Source organism: Schistocerca cancellata, chromosome 9 (assembly GCF_023864275.1).
Source record: "Schistocerca cancellata isolate TAMUIC-IGC-003103 chromosome 9, iqSchCanc2.1, whole genome shotgun sequence".
NCBI lineage: Eukaryota > Metazoa > Arthropoda > Insecta > Orthoptera > Acrididae > Schistocerca > Schistocerca cancellata.
This window is the reverse complement of record NC_064634.1, coordinates 101,958,522-101,972,213: the sequence shown is the minus strand read 5'-3', so window position 1 is coordinate 101,972,213 and position 13,692 is coordinate 101,958,522. Positions and strand designations below refer to the sequence as shown.

The 13,692-nt window shown below is 44.1% G+C and overlaps 1 protein-coding gene across 2 annotated transcripts in view; it reads left to right on the top strand.

The window, feature by feature from the left end:
• Positions 1–13,692, top strand: part of LOC126100174 (TBC1 domain family member 4) — an 874,659-nt gene that overhangs the window by 439,343 nt on the left and 421,624 nt on the right. Inside the window, exon 1 of one of the 2 annotated variants that reach the window (XM_049910728.1) lies at positions 2,844–2,934. The exons of the other annotated variant lie outside the window; for it this stretch is intronic. The gene's annotated coding sequence lies outside the window, so the exon portion shown is untranslated. Of the gene's footprint in view, positions 1–2,843; positions 2,935–13,692 lie in introns of those variants that run through there. 2 annotated transcript variants of the gene reach the window in all.

Below are 13,692 nucleotides of genomic sequence, written 5' to 3'. Positions count from 1 at the left end.
GAAAACAGAAGACTCTCAAACCGGCAAAGAAAGTGCTCAGCTCGACCCAGCAGCATGCCTTAGCCACACTGTATTAGCACTAGCGCTTTTTGTATTACATTGCTTTACATTTGGCTTCATAGGGTACCTTCAACAAAAGCGCATATCGATAGGACTTCGACTCACTCAGCTATAAATGGTATGGCTTGCTGTTTAATCTTAGAATGCACCTAACCAGGGAGTTTACGTTAACCTTTAACTCTTAACGTGAGGTCCGACACATACCCAGCTCATTTAGTTTAGCTACAGGGTGGTGTACGAAATGTTACCATTTTGTTTTTGAATATAAACTTTATTGTCAATACAATCTGAAAGGAACATATACTACAATGAAGAGCCGTCCATGGAGATTTGTTATAACTCAGCACATGCTCAATATGTCCGCCATTTCGTTTCCTAACTTCCTTCAAACGAACACTGAAGTTAGTGATTACCCTACGGCATATATCTTCTGTAATTTCACTGCAAGCTTGAAGAATAAGACGTTTCGGGAAATTTTTTTCCTGTAGGTACCCCCAAAGAAAAAAGTCACATGGAATGAGGTCTGGACTATTGGGGGGCCAATTTTGTCCGTCATTGAAGCGACCTGGAAACCTGAGTGAAATGATCCGCATGTCGAAATGCTCGTGTAAAAACTCAAACACAGTGTTTGCAGTATGTGGCCTTGCTCCATCTTGCATGAACCACTGCGTGTTGAAGGGCAAGGCAGTAACAAGGAGCTGTGGAATTTAATGGAGCTCAGAGGACTTATTCTTCGAGCTTGCAGTGAAAGTACGGAAGACATGTGCCGTAGGGTAATCACTAACTTCAGTGTTCGTTTGAAGGAAGTTAGGAAACGAAATGGTGGACATATTGAGCATGTGCTGAGTTAGAAAAAATCTTCATGGACGGCTCTTTATTGTAGTATATGTTCCTTTCAGATTATATTGACAATTAAGTTTATATTCAAAAACAAAATGGTAACACATTTCGTGCGCCACCCTGTAGTATACCGACAAAGTTGGCAACACTGCCTGCCGCCTAGCAATCCGCTCTCACATCTGTTTATTACCGGTCACCAGTTTTCCATTCTTGTGCTGTTCATTGTGATTAGCGTTTTACAGTTATTTACATCAACCCTTTCGTTACAAGATAGCGCCGAACAAGTAGGTGTAAAGTCACATACTAATGCTTAAAATGGCAAGGGAGGATTTTCTTTGGGTAATTGGAATCGGCTTGGTGTAAGACTAGCAAAAGAAGAGGGCAATACTGAATTGCTTACGCAGAGAAATTTGTCAAAGTGCAGCAAAAGTGAGTGTATATGCTGTTAATGAGAAACCAGCACAAGTAGTAGTCCCAGCTGCGAAAAGGAGGTGCATCATCTGGCCTGTAAGTAAGAGTGTAAAAACTCAAGTTACTGGTCGTGAGTGTGTAAAACATACGTGCATGAAACATTTCCTTATAGTCTGTCATCAGTGTGTAAATGATCATTGTAATGAGTCATCAGAAGAAGACTGTTCAATCACTGAATATTCAGTTTATATTATGAAAACATAACTGTAGGAATTATCTTTTATCTAATGTAATAAAATGTATTATTTCTTCAAATAAGCATTAACTGATTCAGTTTCACAGTTTATATGGTTGCCTCTACATTCAAATGGTTCTGAGCACTATGGGACTTAACTTCTGAGGTCATCAGTCCTCTATAACTTAGAACTACTTAAACATAACTAACCTAAGGACCTCACACACATCCATGCCCGAGGCAGGATTCGAACCTGCGACCGTAGCGGTCACGCGGTTCCAGACTGTAGCGCCTAGAACCGCACGGCCATTCCGGCCGGCTGCCTCTACATTAATTTGTATTAAATAACCTAGTTATTAATATTGTATGTAGCAGCATTAGCATATCATGGGGAACAGCTGGACACCACGTTGCCACTTGTGTAAAGTAACGCCTCTTTAAGAAAGGAAGGTTAACTGTACACAATCAGCTTAGTCTAGTATACTGAAAAAAAAGTCGCGGTTGTGAAGTTTTGTTGAAAAATAACGCGTTTCGCCGTGGTTAGACATCTTCAGATTATGTAAAACTGTGAAATGGAGTTCATTGCGCCGGCTTCTAGAGCTCTAAGTCACACATATAAAACAACTGTTACAGCAGTAGGCGCAGTAAACGAAAATAACCTTGCAATGGTAATTGTTTTATTTTCAATATAACCACAAAAACCATTGTGTGCATCAGTCAGCATAACGACGGAGTGGACTGAATGGTACAACTTAGTCCAGTTTGTGTGTGACGAGGGCGGTGTACACAGCCCGATGCTTGTAACGTGTGGCCATCGTCTACGTAATAAAAGTTACCATGTTGTGAAGTTGGCTCTGTGAATTTATCTTATTATTTGGTGGTGTAACACATAGTATTTCCGCAGTTCTGAAGACGCTCGCGTTGGTCGAATGATTCACGTAAATTAAAGAAAAAGTTACATCCGACTTGTGGGCGGCTGTACAATTTTAGCTGCTTCAAATTGTTAGCAAAGGTGCTGTTGCACTGCGTGGCTCCTTGCAGTGAGTTCGCCACCCAGCGTCGCCGCTGCGCTCACGCCTTCCGAGTTGAGTCGCGCCGCGCGCCTGCCGTGCCTCCAGCTGACCGGCCGCACTTGATCCCCGTCCGCGTCCCGCGCTCCCATTTGGCTCCATTTAGCGAGGGCGCGCCTGATTGACGTCAGTGGGTACGCGGTGGTCAGTGGCAGTCACAGTCAGAGACTGCGGCGCGTGCAGGCGGCGAGCGCAGCGGGTGTCGAGCGCGCCCTCCTCGCCATGTCTTCCGGGACCCCCCTGTGTGGCCTGCTCTACTCCAGGCCCGTGGTGGCCGCACGCAACCGGAAGCTGGCGGCGCGCGCCGACCTCGTCTGGGTGAGTGCCCGCCCCGCTAACAGTGTTATCCTCTTCCTGCTGGGGACTCCCAACTTGCCAAGCGCGTCACTCACTGCCGGCGGGTGTGCGGACATTTACCACCCCGGACATTTGCCACGATTTTACCTGCTCCGAAGGGTTGGGTCCCTTGTCTCCCCCTCCTCCTCCTCACCCGCCGCCCGACCCGCAGTAAAGGTACTTACTGAGCCTTTCCGCTGGTTTTCTTAACCCTAGGACCAGAATCTCTATGGCTTTTCCGCCACATTTTTAGAGAGAATTTAGTTTTGGAAACTATTAAATGCATCTCGCATTGAAATCCGCACCAAATTTCGAGGCACAGTAAAACTTCGCCAATCTTGGAGAGTTTGCGCTCGTCTAAATTATACGTGCCTTTTTCGGTGCTCCTGCAGCAGCTTTCTGTCGTGTTTTGTGTACCGTGGGGGATCAGTTCCGTCTGTTATTAATTTATTTGGTATGAATCTCTCGAGTACTGTTGATACTATTTCTCTGAACTGAAGCCACATATGGTCTTCACTTACATAGTTTGGAAGGATTGGAGACTGTCTCTTAGAAAGACGTCAACCAATTTTTTTAGCTGCTTTTATAAATATATATATTTCGCGTTTAGTTTTGGCGAATTTCTTTGTTAAGGAATTGAGCCTCGCTACGACTGTGTGTTCACTAATCCGTATATCTGGCGTAATGCTCAGGATTATTTGTAGCTAAGAGGTCAAGTGTGTTTTCGTAACCATTTACAATTTGAATGGGCTCATGAACTAACTGTTTAAAAAAAAGCATTTAGAACAATTATGGAAGTTGTTTTCTATCTACAATAGGGTCTGAAAATGTATTTTTGTCAACATACGGAAGGTACATTCAAGTCACTGCCAACTATAATAGTATGAGTAGGGAACCTATTTGCGATGAGACTCGAGTTTTCTTTGAAATGTTCAGCACTGTTTCATCTGAGAGCCAGTTATTAATTTATTCCGGTTGTCGAATATAACCTCTGTCCACACTAACTCACAGGAACTACCTTCTTCAATGTCGCTTGTGAGCTGGAACACACATTACATTATTTTTCCTTCAGTTGTGCTTCTTGTTTCTGTTGTAGTGCAGATCATTACAATTACGGCCTTTCCCTCCAAAATCTAGGATGCTTTCTCTGTGACCCTGTAAATACCAGAGCTAAACAATGTAGAACAACAACATACGTTACAGGCATAGGATTCTGTATTACTTCCTTTCCTTATTTCTAACATTTTAAAATTCTACGTCGTCTTTAGATGACATGTCAGTCATACATGCTCTTATCTCTGTTTATGAACGTACTTTCAGTCGTGTTTTGAACATTGTCCCGCTACACTTTATTAACTAATGTTTCGCCGCAAGGGATATCGTATTTTAGAGTGTAAATTAATATGGAGTATGTCGTTCATCTTTTCGAACTATCACATACCCATTTCTTCTTTCCTTGTTGTCTTTTGGGCATGCAGCTGTAGTAATTAAAGTAGCCACAAATGCAGCGATCAGAAAGAAATGATTAGCGTACATTCGTATTCTCTTTACAGAAACCCTTTCTTGTTGCTCCCATGGCGATGGACTGTTTCTATCGCAATCAGTAAACTTGAAAGGAGGCTACCGTACAGACAGAGGGATCTATATTTATACTTGGCAGAACTAATTACATACTGACATAATCGTCGTAATTACTTTCGTTTCCCAAAGGTTATAAATATTTCTATTTCGGAAAAGAAGCTCTGTATTTCGCCAAGATGTCGAAGAAGGAGGTCCCTGGTTGTATCGAGTAAGATGTGGAGACGGCGGTTTGAAAGCGGACAGAAGTACGAGGAAGGGCGTTCCTTACCTGAGGGATCTCTACTCAAGATACCTGGCGAAGGGACAAGTGTGGCAAATGTCCTGCGTGGCATATGTCCGGCATTCCTGCTGGCGTACGGTGGGGGGACACTTCCTGCTTACAAAATAACGAGATTGATGCTGTCACAGGGTGAGTACGCGTGCGCCAAAGAGGAATCGACCAGTAGCTGTGAAGCGTGAAGCCTTCTCGGTCGAAGGCGGCGTCTCTGGCGTTCGTAGAAAAATCGGTGTGGCCGTGGCCTTCGTTTATGTAAGAGTTGTTGCTATGTTTCGGGGAAAATGATAAGTGTAATAGCAGAGCAACGAATTGTCGTGAAGTTTCACATTAAACTTGGAAAAAAAACTGTTACTCAAACCTATCTTTTACTAAAAGAAGTGAATCGCGAAGACTTCATCACGTACGCGAGTTATTGAGTGGTTCGAGCGTTTCCAAGATGGCCGACAAGGCGTTGAAGATGGCCCGCGCTCAGGACAGCCTTCAGCATCAAAAACGGATGAAAATATCGAAAAAGTACGAATTTCAGTATGCTGGAGTAGTCTTGGATCAGCAACTTCTTTTACTCAGCAGAACGAAAAACCAGTCCAAAGTTGCAATTCTCTTTTTAATTCTTCATTCACTCGATGTCTAGTTTCGGGCTGAGACCCATTATCAAATCATCGCAACATAGTGTAAAATGGCATTTCCGAATATGTAAAAAAATGAGCAATAAACAGTTACAATGCATACAGGTAACTGTGTTATCTGCATGCGTTGTAACTGTTTATTGCACATTTTTGACATATTCGGAAATTCCATATTCCACTCTGTTGGAATGATTTGAAAATGGGTTTCGGTCCTAAACTAGTCGTCGAGTGAACAAAGAGTTAAAAAAACTTGCAACTTTGGACTGGTTTTTCTTTCTACTGATGGAAACAGTAGGTAATCTGATTCTATATGACCATAGGTTGAGTATTTGATCGCCGGCCGTTGTGGTCGAGCGGTTCTAGGCGCTTCAGTCTGGAACCGCGCGACCGCTACGGACGCAGGTTCGAATCCTGCCTCGGGCATGGATGTGTGTGATGTCCTTAGGTTAGTTAGGTGATGACCACAGATATTAAGTCCCATAGTGCTCAGCTATTTGAACCATTTTTTTGGTATTTGATCGATTGCTGCAACTGTAGGAATTGACAAAGAGTGCCAAGGAAAATTGTACATAACCAGTTTAACATGAGAATGTGTGTGAAACTATTGCCGAAAATTCTCACGATGGAATAAAAAGTAGCTTGTGAAAGTGCAAGTACTGACACTTTGAATACTATTGAAAATGATCCTAATTTCTTGGAAAGAGTGATAGCATGTAACGATTCGTAGTTTTTAACTTACGATCCAGAAACTAAGCACCAGTTCATGCACTGGAAAAGCCCAACGTCACCGAGGGCGAAAAGAGCTCGAATGAGCAAATTAAGATTTAAAGCGATGATGACTGCTTTTTCTGTTGTGTTCCTTCACTGGATTCCTGCTGATCAAAATATTAATCAACATTAATACCTTCAGAGTCTTCCTCTGCCCCGTGAGGAAATAAGAAAAAAAATCCCGAATTGTCGAAGAGCAAATCGTGGGTTCCGCAACACAACCCATAGAATCTTTGTGCACTGCCTGTCGTGACGTTTCTAGTGAAGTACAGCATCGCAGAGCACGCATCTCATTCGCCTGATCTACCACCATGTGACTTTTATCTATTCCCCAAGGTCAAATATGCATTAAAAGGAACCAAATTCCCGGTCGTTGAAGCAGTGAAATACAAATCGGCACGCCTCACACTGTTTTCATCAATCGAAAATTCGTGTGGAGCATTGTAACAATAGGGGGGGGGGGGGAGTAAATTGGAGGCGACAACAGCTAAATATGTGTGTTTTTGAAATAAAATGTTTCACAGGAACGCCTCTTATAAGTCTGAATTTCTATCACTTCACTGTGGGTTCCATTATGCGAAATGTGTGTCGAAGAAGCCTGTATGTTTCTTCACTAGTGTTGGCCTCGAGATCTGGAAACTTCCAGACTAGGATTTTCACGACGCGCAGCGCCTTTCATCCACATCTGCATGACTGTTCTGCGGATGACACCTCATTGTTTTGTCGAAGATTCATAGAACCACTTGTAGACTATTTCTCGACCGTCCCACTCTGGAAGGGCACGCGAGAAGAACTAACACCTAAATCTTTTCGTGCTTGCTGTGATTTCTTTTATTTTATTATGATGATCCTTTCTCCCTTTGTAGGAGGGAATCAACAACAAAAAATTTGCATTAGTTGGTGAGAGTTGTTTTAAATTTCGTGAAGACATCTCGCCGCTACCAGAAACGCCTTTGTTTTAATGCTACACCATTTTGCTTATAATGTCTGTGATACACTCTACCCTGCAGCTGTACTTCGCATCTCTACCTCTTCTGTTAACACAACGTAGTGTGGGTCGCAGACCGACCAACAACACTCATGGACTGGCCGAACAAGCGGTTTGTACATGACTTGTTTAGTGCGTGAGCTACACTTCCTTCTGGTATCTCCATCTCACCATAACAAGAATTACGTAGGGTTTCACCTTAAATCACTGCATACTGAAAATCCTAGACTAACATACTAATTTTACTTATTGATCGCCATGGGCCGAGTCGACCAGTTGCGGATGATTTTCGCTTATTTAAACGTATTACATTAATTTTTGTTGAGGATCAGCTGTCGGCTACGTCATTTGTACTTCGTAACTGTTGCGTAGCAACTTGTACTCAGTATATAAATGTGTCGTCTGCGAAGAACCTCAGAGACCTTGAAACATTGTGTGCCAGGTAAACCGTAGCAATGCTGTATTATACCAACCTCTACTCCTCTGATCAACGCACTGGCTTTGCTATTGTAGCGTTGGGCAGTTGGATGTGAACAGCGCGAAGCGTTGCGCAAGTGGAGGTGAGCCGCAGTGGTGGATGTGGGGAGAGAGATGGCAGAATTTTGAGAGCGGACGATATGGACGTGTGTCATCAGAAAGAGTAAATTTGTAATACTGGATATCATCAACTGATATATATATGACTTTTGAACATTATTAAGGTAAATACATTGTTTGTTCTCTATCAAAATCTTTCATCTGCTAAGTATGCCTATCAGTAGTTAGTGCCTTCAGTAGTTAGAATCTTTTATTTAGCTGGCAGTGTTGGCGCACGCTGTATTGCAATAGTTCCAGTAACGAAGATTTTTGTGAGGCAAGTGATTCATGAAAGGTATAGGTTATTGTTAGTCAGGGCCATTCTTTTGTAGGGATTATTGGAAGTCAGATTGCGTTGCACTAAAAAAGTATTGTGTGTCGGTTTAGTGTTGATCAGAATAAGTAAAGAGAGAAATGTTTGAGTACGTTCAGCGCATGCCAGGATACGCGAAAATTCCCAGACGCCACATTAACACTTCACTGACTGCTGTATTTGTGGAGTATAATTTGTAGGAGCAGAGAGGTACAGAAGCCTCTAGCGCAGCATTTAAAACGACCAGCAAGTAGGCCTGGCGTATCGAGTTACCCGGACATGCTGTGACGCTGGGAATGTCGTCTGGTCGGCGATGTCTTAACCTGCACCAACCTGTGTCCTTCCGAGACAGGTTTTTCGTGTCGGGCGACGCGGCTTCTCCCACGTATCGTATCGCAGCGCTCTTCAGACTAGCTGGCGCGGCGCCTGCAGGGAACAGGTTGTGCCGGACGCGAGGTGGGGGGAGTGTCCGTCCGCGGCACTTCCCGCTGCTGTGGCCCAGAGACGCAGTTCTGCTGCGGCGCCCTCCAGGTGCTCTAGCTGGTGACCACACTGCGCGGCTGGGGTGTTCCTGGTCGCCGAGCGTGTGACTTTCTCCTGCCTGCAGAGTGTTGCTCTTTGTACCGTCCGCCATATCTACTCCTACATCTACAAATGTATTCTGCAAACGATTATGAAGAGCATGGGAGAGGGTACTTAGGTATCACATACTAATATTGCTTCCATTTCCAATCACGTTTGGAGCGCGGGAATAAAGACGGCTTAAAAACCTCTTGAATTTTGCCTTCATGATATGTGGGGGAACAATGAATGTTTCTACAGTTTTCAATTAATAGTGGTTGTTGAAATTTTGTATGTAGATTTTCATGGGATAATTTGTGGTTATCCTTAAGAGTTTACAAATAAAGGCTTTTCAAGATTTCTGTGACGCTCCTCTGTGGCTCAAACTTGTCACCATTTGTGCCGCCTTTCTTTGTATATGATTAATATCCCCTGTTCGTAATAACCAGTGAACTACCGAGTTTTTAAGTACAAAGCAGCTTCATTTACCTGATAACGTTACGAATGAGTCAATACCTTAAATATTCGACGTTAAGCATGTAAGCAAGAAAAAGTTTAAAAAAGGTCTGGCATTATGTGTAAAGTCTGTTGCAAGTCAGTAAGTGCTCTCAGTTTCAAATAATGGATGAATATATTCTGAGAAATTTGCACAGCTGTGACATACACTGACTCACGCCACAGACATACATTCTAACTGGAGTACTTGTCTTACTGTATTAAACCTTAACGTAGGATTATCCATCTCTGTCCATCATCTCCTCCTAAACCATTGGACAGATTTCAACCAAATTTTTTGCACATACTGCTTGCCACATTTCCTATTTTACTGTGGGGGGGTAGAGGTAAACTCATATCTTCCATAGGAGAGAGATACGAGCAGAGAAAGTGTTTTGTACCCCTGACATGTAGGCTGCCTTGTATGATAACATGCTGTGCAGCTAGTATCAGCATGCCCTGCAGGGGCTACAATTGTGGATGGACACAGCTGAACAGAGACAAGGGGGGGGGGGGCAGGAGATGGATAGTGAGGGGCGGATGACGTGGACAGAGAAAGGGGGAGGAGGAGATTGACAGAGTGGGGGCGGCGGAGATGATGAACTGAGAGAGGGAGAGGGGTGAATGGATGAGATGGACAGAGTGGGAAGGAGGAGATGCACAGAGAGAGTGGGGAGAGGGAGATACACACAGTGTGCAGGGGGGCAGAGAAGGAAGTGGAGGAAATGAATAGAGGGAAGGGAAAGGGGATGTAGCGAGAGGGGTAAGAGAATGAGATGTACTGAGAGAGAGGGGACGTAGAGATACACACAGTTTGGAGAATGACAAAGAGAAGGAGGTGGAAGAAACGAACAGAGAGACAGGAGGAGATAGGATATGGACAGAGGGGGAGGGAGGGAGATATTGGCAAAGACAGGGGGAGGAGAAGATCGACAAATATAAGTGAGAGAATGAGATGAACGAAAGAATGTGGTGAGACAGGAGAAAGAGAGGGGGGAGGGAGAAGGAGATGGGCGCAATATACATGGTGTCCATAATTAAAGATCTAGTTTCAAAACGCTGTAGATAGAAAACCATTAGTCAGAATGACGTCAAATTTGAACAGCGTATTATGATGCAGGGGGAAAGGTCATAGAAGAAAAAAATCAGCGGAAGTTTCGCCAATAGGTGGCACTGTAAGCGTGTTAATGTAAATGAGGTCGACTGCAAATGACTGAGGAATGTCAACGCGATGGCTTTGGTTTGATTTGCACAGTACACTATCCGTACTGTTCAATGTACAAGATTTCACAACTTGAGCAGTCAAAAGTTGTGGCACTGTTTGTTAGGTAAGTCTATCCACCATAGGAAGGTCGTACCACATCGGACGGGAAAAATTGGTTTTTAATTGTCCTGGGGCTAAAAACCGCATAAAAAGCAAAACGGGATCGGTTTCTAACTCTCATGAGACTGCCGCAATACACGTTCAATCCGCTGTCCACAGTTTTCTGCCGCAAGTTGAAATCAACAAAAAGCACGTTCGACAACAGATCGGAGTGTCTCGGGGGTCACGTTCAGAATGCGATGCGCAAAGCGTGCCTTCAATTCAGTTACGTTGGTAACTGGAACACTGAACACAAGATCTTTCATGTAACCCCAAAGCCAGAAATCAGACGGATTAAAATCAGGTGACCCGGACTGCCAGGCTGTAGGGAAATGACGGCTGATAATTCTAGCATTTCGGAATTGCCTCTACAGCAGCCGCTTAACTAGCTGTGTAAAATGCGAGTGAGTGTCATGATCCATAAAAATGATCCTACCCAGACATCCAGGCTGGTTGAAGTATCGGAATCACGCCGGTGCGCTAAAGACATTCATAGGGTGTGCCAGTGACGGTACAGGTAACAAGATCCGCAGGACTCACCTCCCCGAAAAAATACGGTTCTACGACGCAAGATGCCGTCAACCGGCACCACATAGAATGAAGTAATATCGGTTGATGTGTGTGTGTGTGTGTGTGTGTGTGTGTGTGTGTGTGTGTGTGTCTATATTCTGCAGTTCTGCGTATTGACATGTCCGTGGTGATAGAATTGGCCTTCTTCTGTCCACAGTATGTTCCACGGCCATTGATTGTTCACTTCCATTAGAGCAAGAAACTGCAGAACAAATGTTTGTCTTGCTGGCAGGTCAGCTGGTAACAACTCCTGAACATGGATTATCTTATATAGATAGCAATGCAGGATGTTTCTTGGGATTTTGTGCACCATGCTCACAGGTATGTCTAACGTTCAGCCAATTTCCCGTGCACACCACTGCTCGACGACTGCTGCAGCGCTGTGACCACATCTTCAGCTGACGCCGGATCAACTGCTTTCGTTCCTGTGCTACACTGCACTTGAGAAGAACCTGTCTTTTCGCATTTTCTAATCATTTTCTCCAGACTCTTAGACATCGAAGCAATGCCTTTTTTCATATCCTTGAGTGTCCGGAACTTCTGCAGGGCTCCTGGCGCACAGAAAAGAGCTTTACCTTCGTAGAGACAGTCGTGTTGAGTGTCTAGGACGTGAACTGTCTTAGATTGTTTGGAGATGACGCTTTCATTTACCGTCTCGTTAAGTCATCAGATGACCAAAACGAATTGCATAATGATTTAGATAAGATATCTGTATGCTGTGAAAAGTGGCAGTTGACCCTGAATAAAGAGACGGCTGGTCCCGGCGGAGGTTCGAGTCCTCCCTCAGGGATGGGTGTGTGTTTGTCCTTAGGATAATTTAGGTTAAGTAGTGTGTAAGCTTAGGGTCTGATGACCTTAGCAGTTAAGTCCCATAAGATTACACACACACACACACACACACACACACACACACACACACACACACAAAATAAAGAGAAGTGTGAAGTTATTCGCATGAATACTAAAAGAAATACGATAAATTTCGATTACGCGACAAATCATACAAATCTGAAGGCTGTAAATTCAACTAAATACTTAGGGATTACAATTACAAATAACCTAAATTGGAACGATCACATAAATAATATTGTGGGTAGAGCAAAAGAAAGACTGCGATTCATTGGCAGATCACTGAGAAGGTGCAACAGGTCTACTAAAGAGACTGCTTACACCACGCTTGTCCGCCCTATTCTGGAGTGAGACCCGCATCAGGTGGGAATGACGGATGACATCGAAAAGTACAAAGAAAGGCAGTTCGTTTTGTACTATCGCGAAACAGGGGAGATAGTGCCACAGACATGATCTGTGAATTGGAGTGGCAATCGTTAAAACAAAGGGACTTCTCGTGAAATTTCAATCACAAATTTTCTCCTCCGATTGCGAAAACATTCTGTTGGCACCCAACCACATAGGGAGAAATGATCATCTCGACAAAATGAGAGAAATCGGGGCTCCCACAGAAAAATTGAAGTGCTCGTTTTTCCCGCGCGCCGTTAGAGAGAGGAACGGTAGACACACAGCTTGAAGATGGTTCATTGAACCCTCCGCCAGGCACCTTGTCAGTACCAGAGTAATCACGTAGATGAGGGACAGTAGTGTGCCGCGCGTCCGTTGCTGTGCATATTCTTATGCTTACAGCGCCAGCTATTGGTCAGTTTTTTTGAGTGCTCCATGACGTTTCCCCCTGCGTCAATAATATGCTGTTCAAATTTCACATCGTTCTGAGCAGTAGTTCTCTTTCTGCGGCGTTTTCAAACTGGAACTTCATTATAGACACCCTGTATGTGTCGAACAGGTATGCGGGCAAAGCCATGGGGAAAGGCTAGTAAGTACACAATGACACCATTTTAAATTTTCAAGTTAGTTCAGTTCGCCTGGGACCTCATTTACTGGATTACATTGGTGATGAGCCCCGATGACCAAGGAGGACGTGTCTGGAGACGCCCTGGCCAGCGGTGGGACATCAGCTGATTGTCGCCCGAGAATCAGGAGTGACGGTCTGGGGTGCCATTCCTGTTCCCGGCAGGACACCTTTAGTTGTCATATGCAGCACTCTACAGCACAGCGGTACGTCGACGACATTCCACGCCCCGCCTTCTTGCACACTTCATGAGGAGCCATCCTGGGGTTAGATATCAGCAAGATAATGCCCGCCTGCACACTGAGGGAGTTTCTACTGCCTGTCTTCTTGCTTGCCAATCGTACCTTGTCCAGCAAGGTCGCTGGATCTCTTCCGAATTGGGAACATGTGGAGCAGGGACCTCCAGCCAGCTAGAGAATTTGACGATCCAACGCGCCAGTTGGACAGAATTTGGCGCCGTATTTCCCAGCAGCACATCCAACAACTGTATCAATCAAGGTCAAGCCGAATAACTGTTGGCATAAGGACACAGAAGTTGACCAACGCGTTACTGACTTGCTCAATATGTGAAGCTCTTTCTCTTGGATAAATCATCCAATCTTTCTGAAACTGTAATAATTTGTTTTTGTGTACATGGACATGTCATCCACCGATTTCCTGTTCGGATAATTTTTTTTTCTTAGAATGTGTACCAATGCGTATGAATGTTTTTAACTGTTGATCACTGTTTACAGGGTTATTCACAAATACCTGCAGATTTC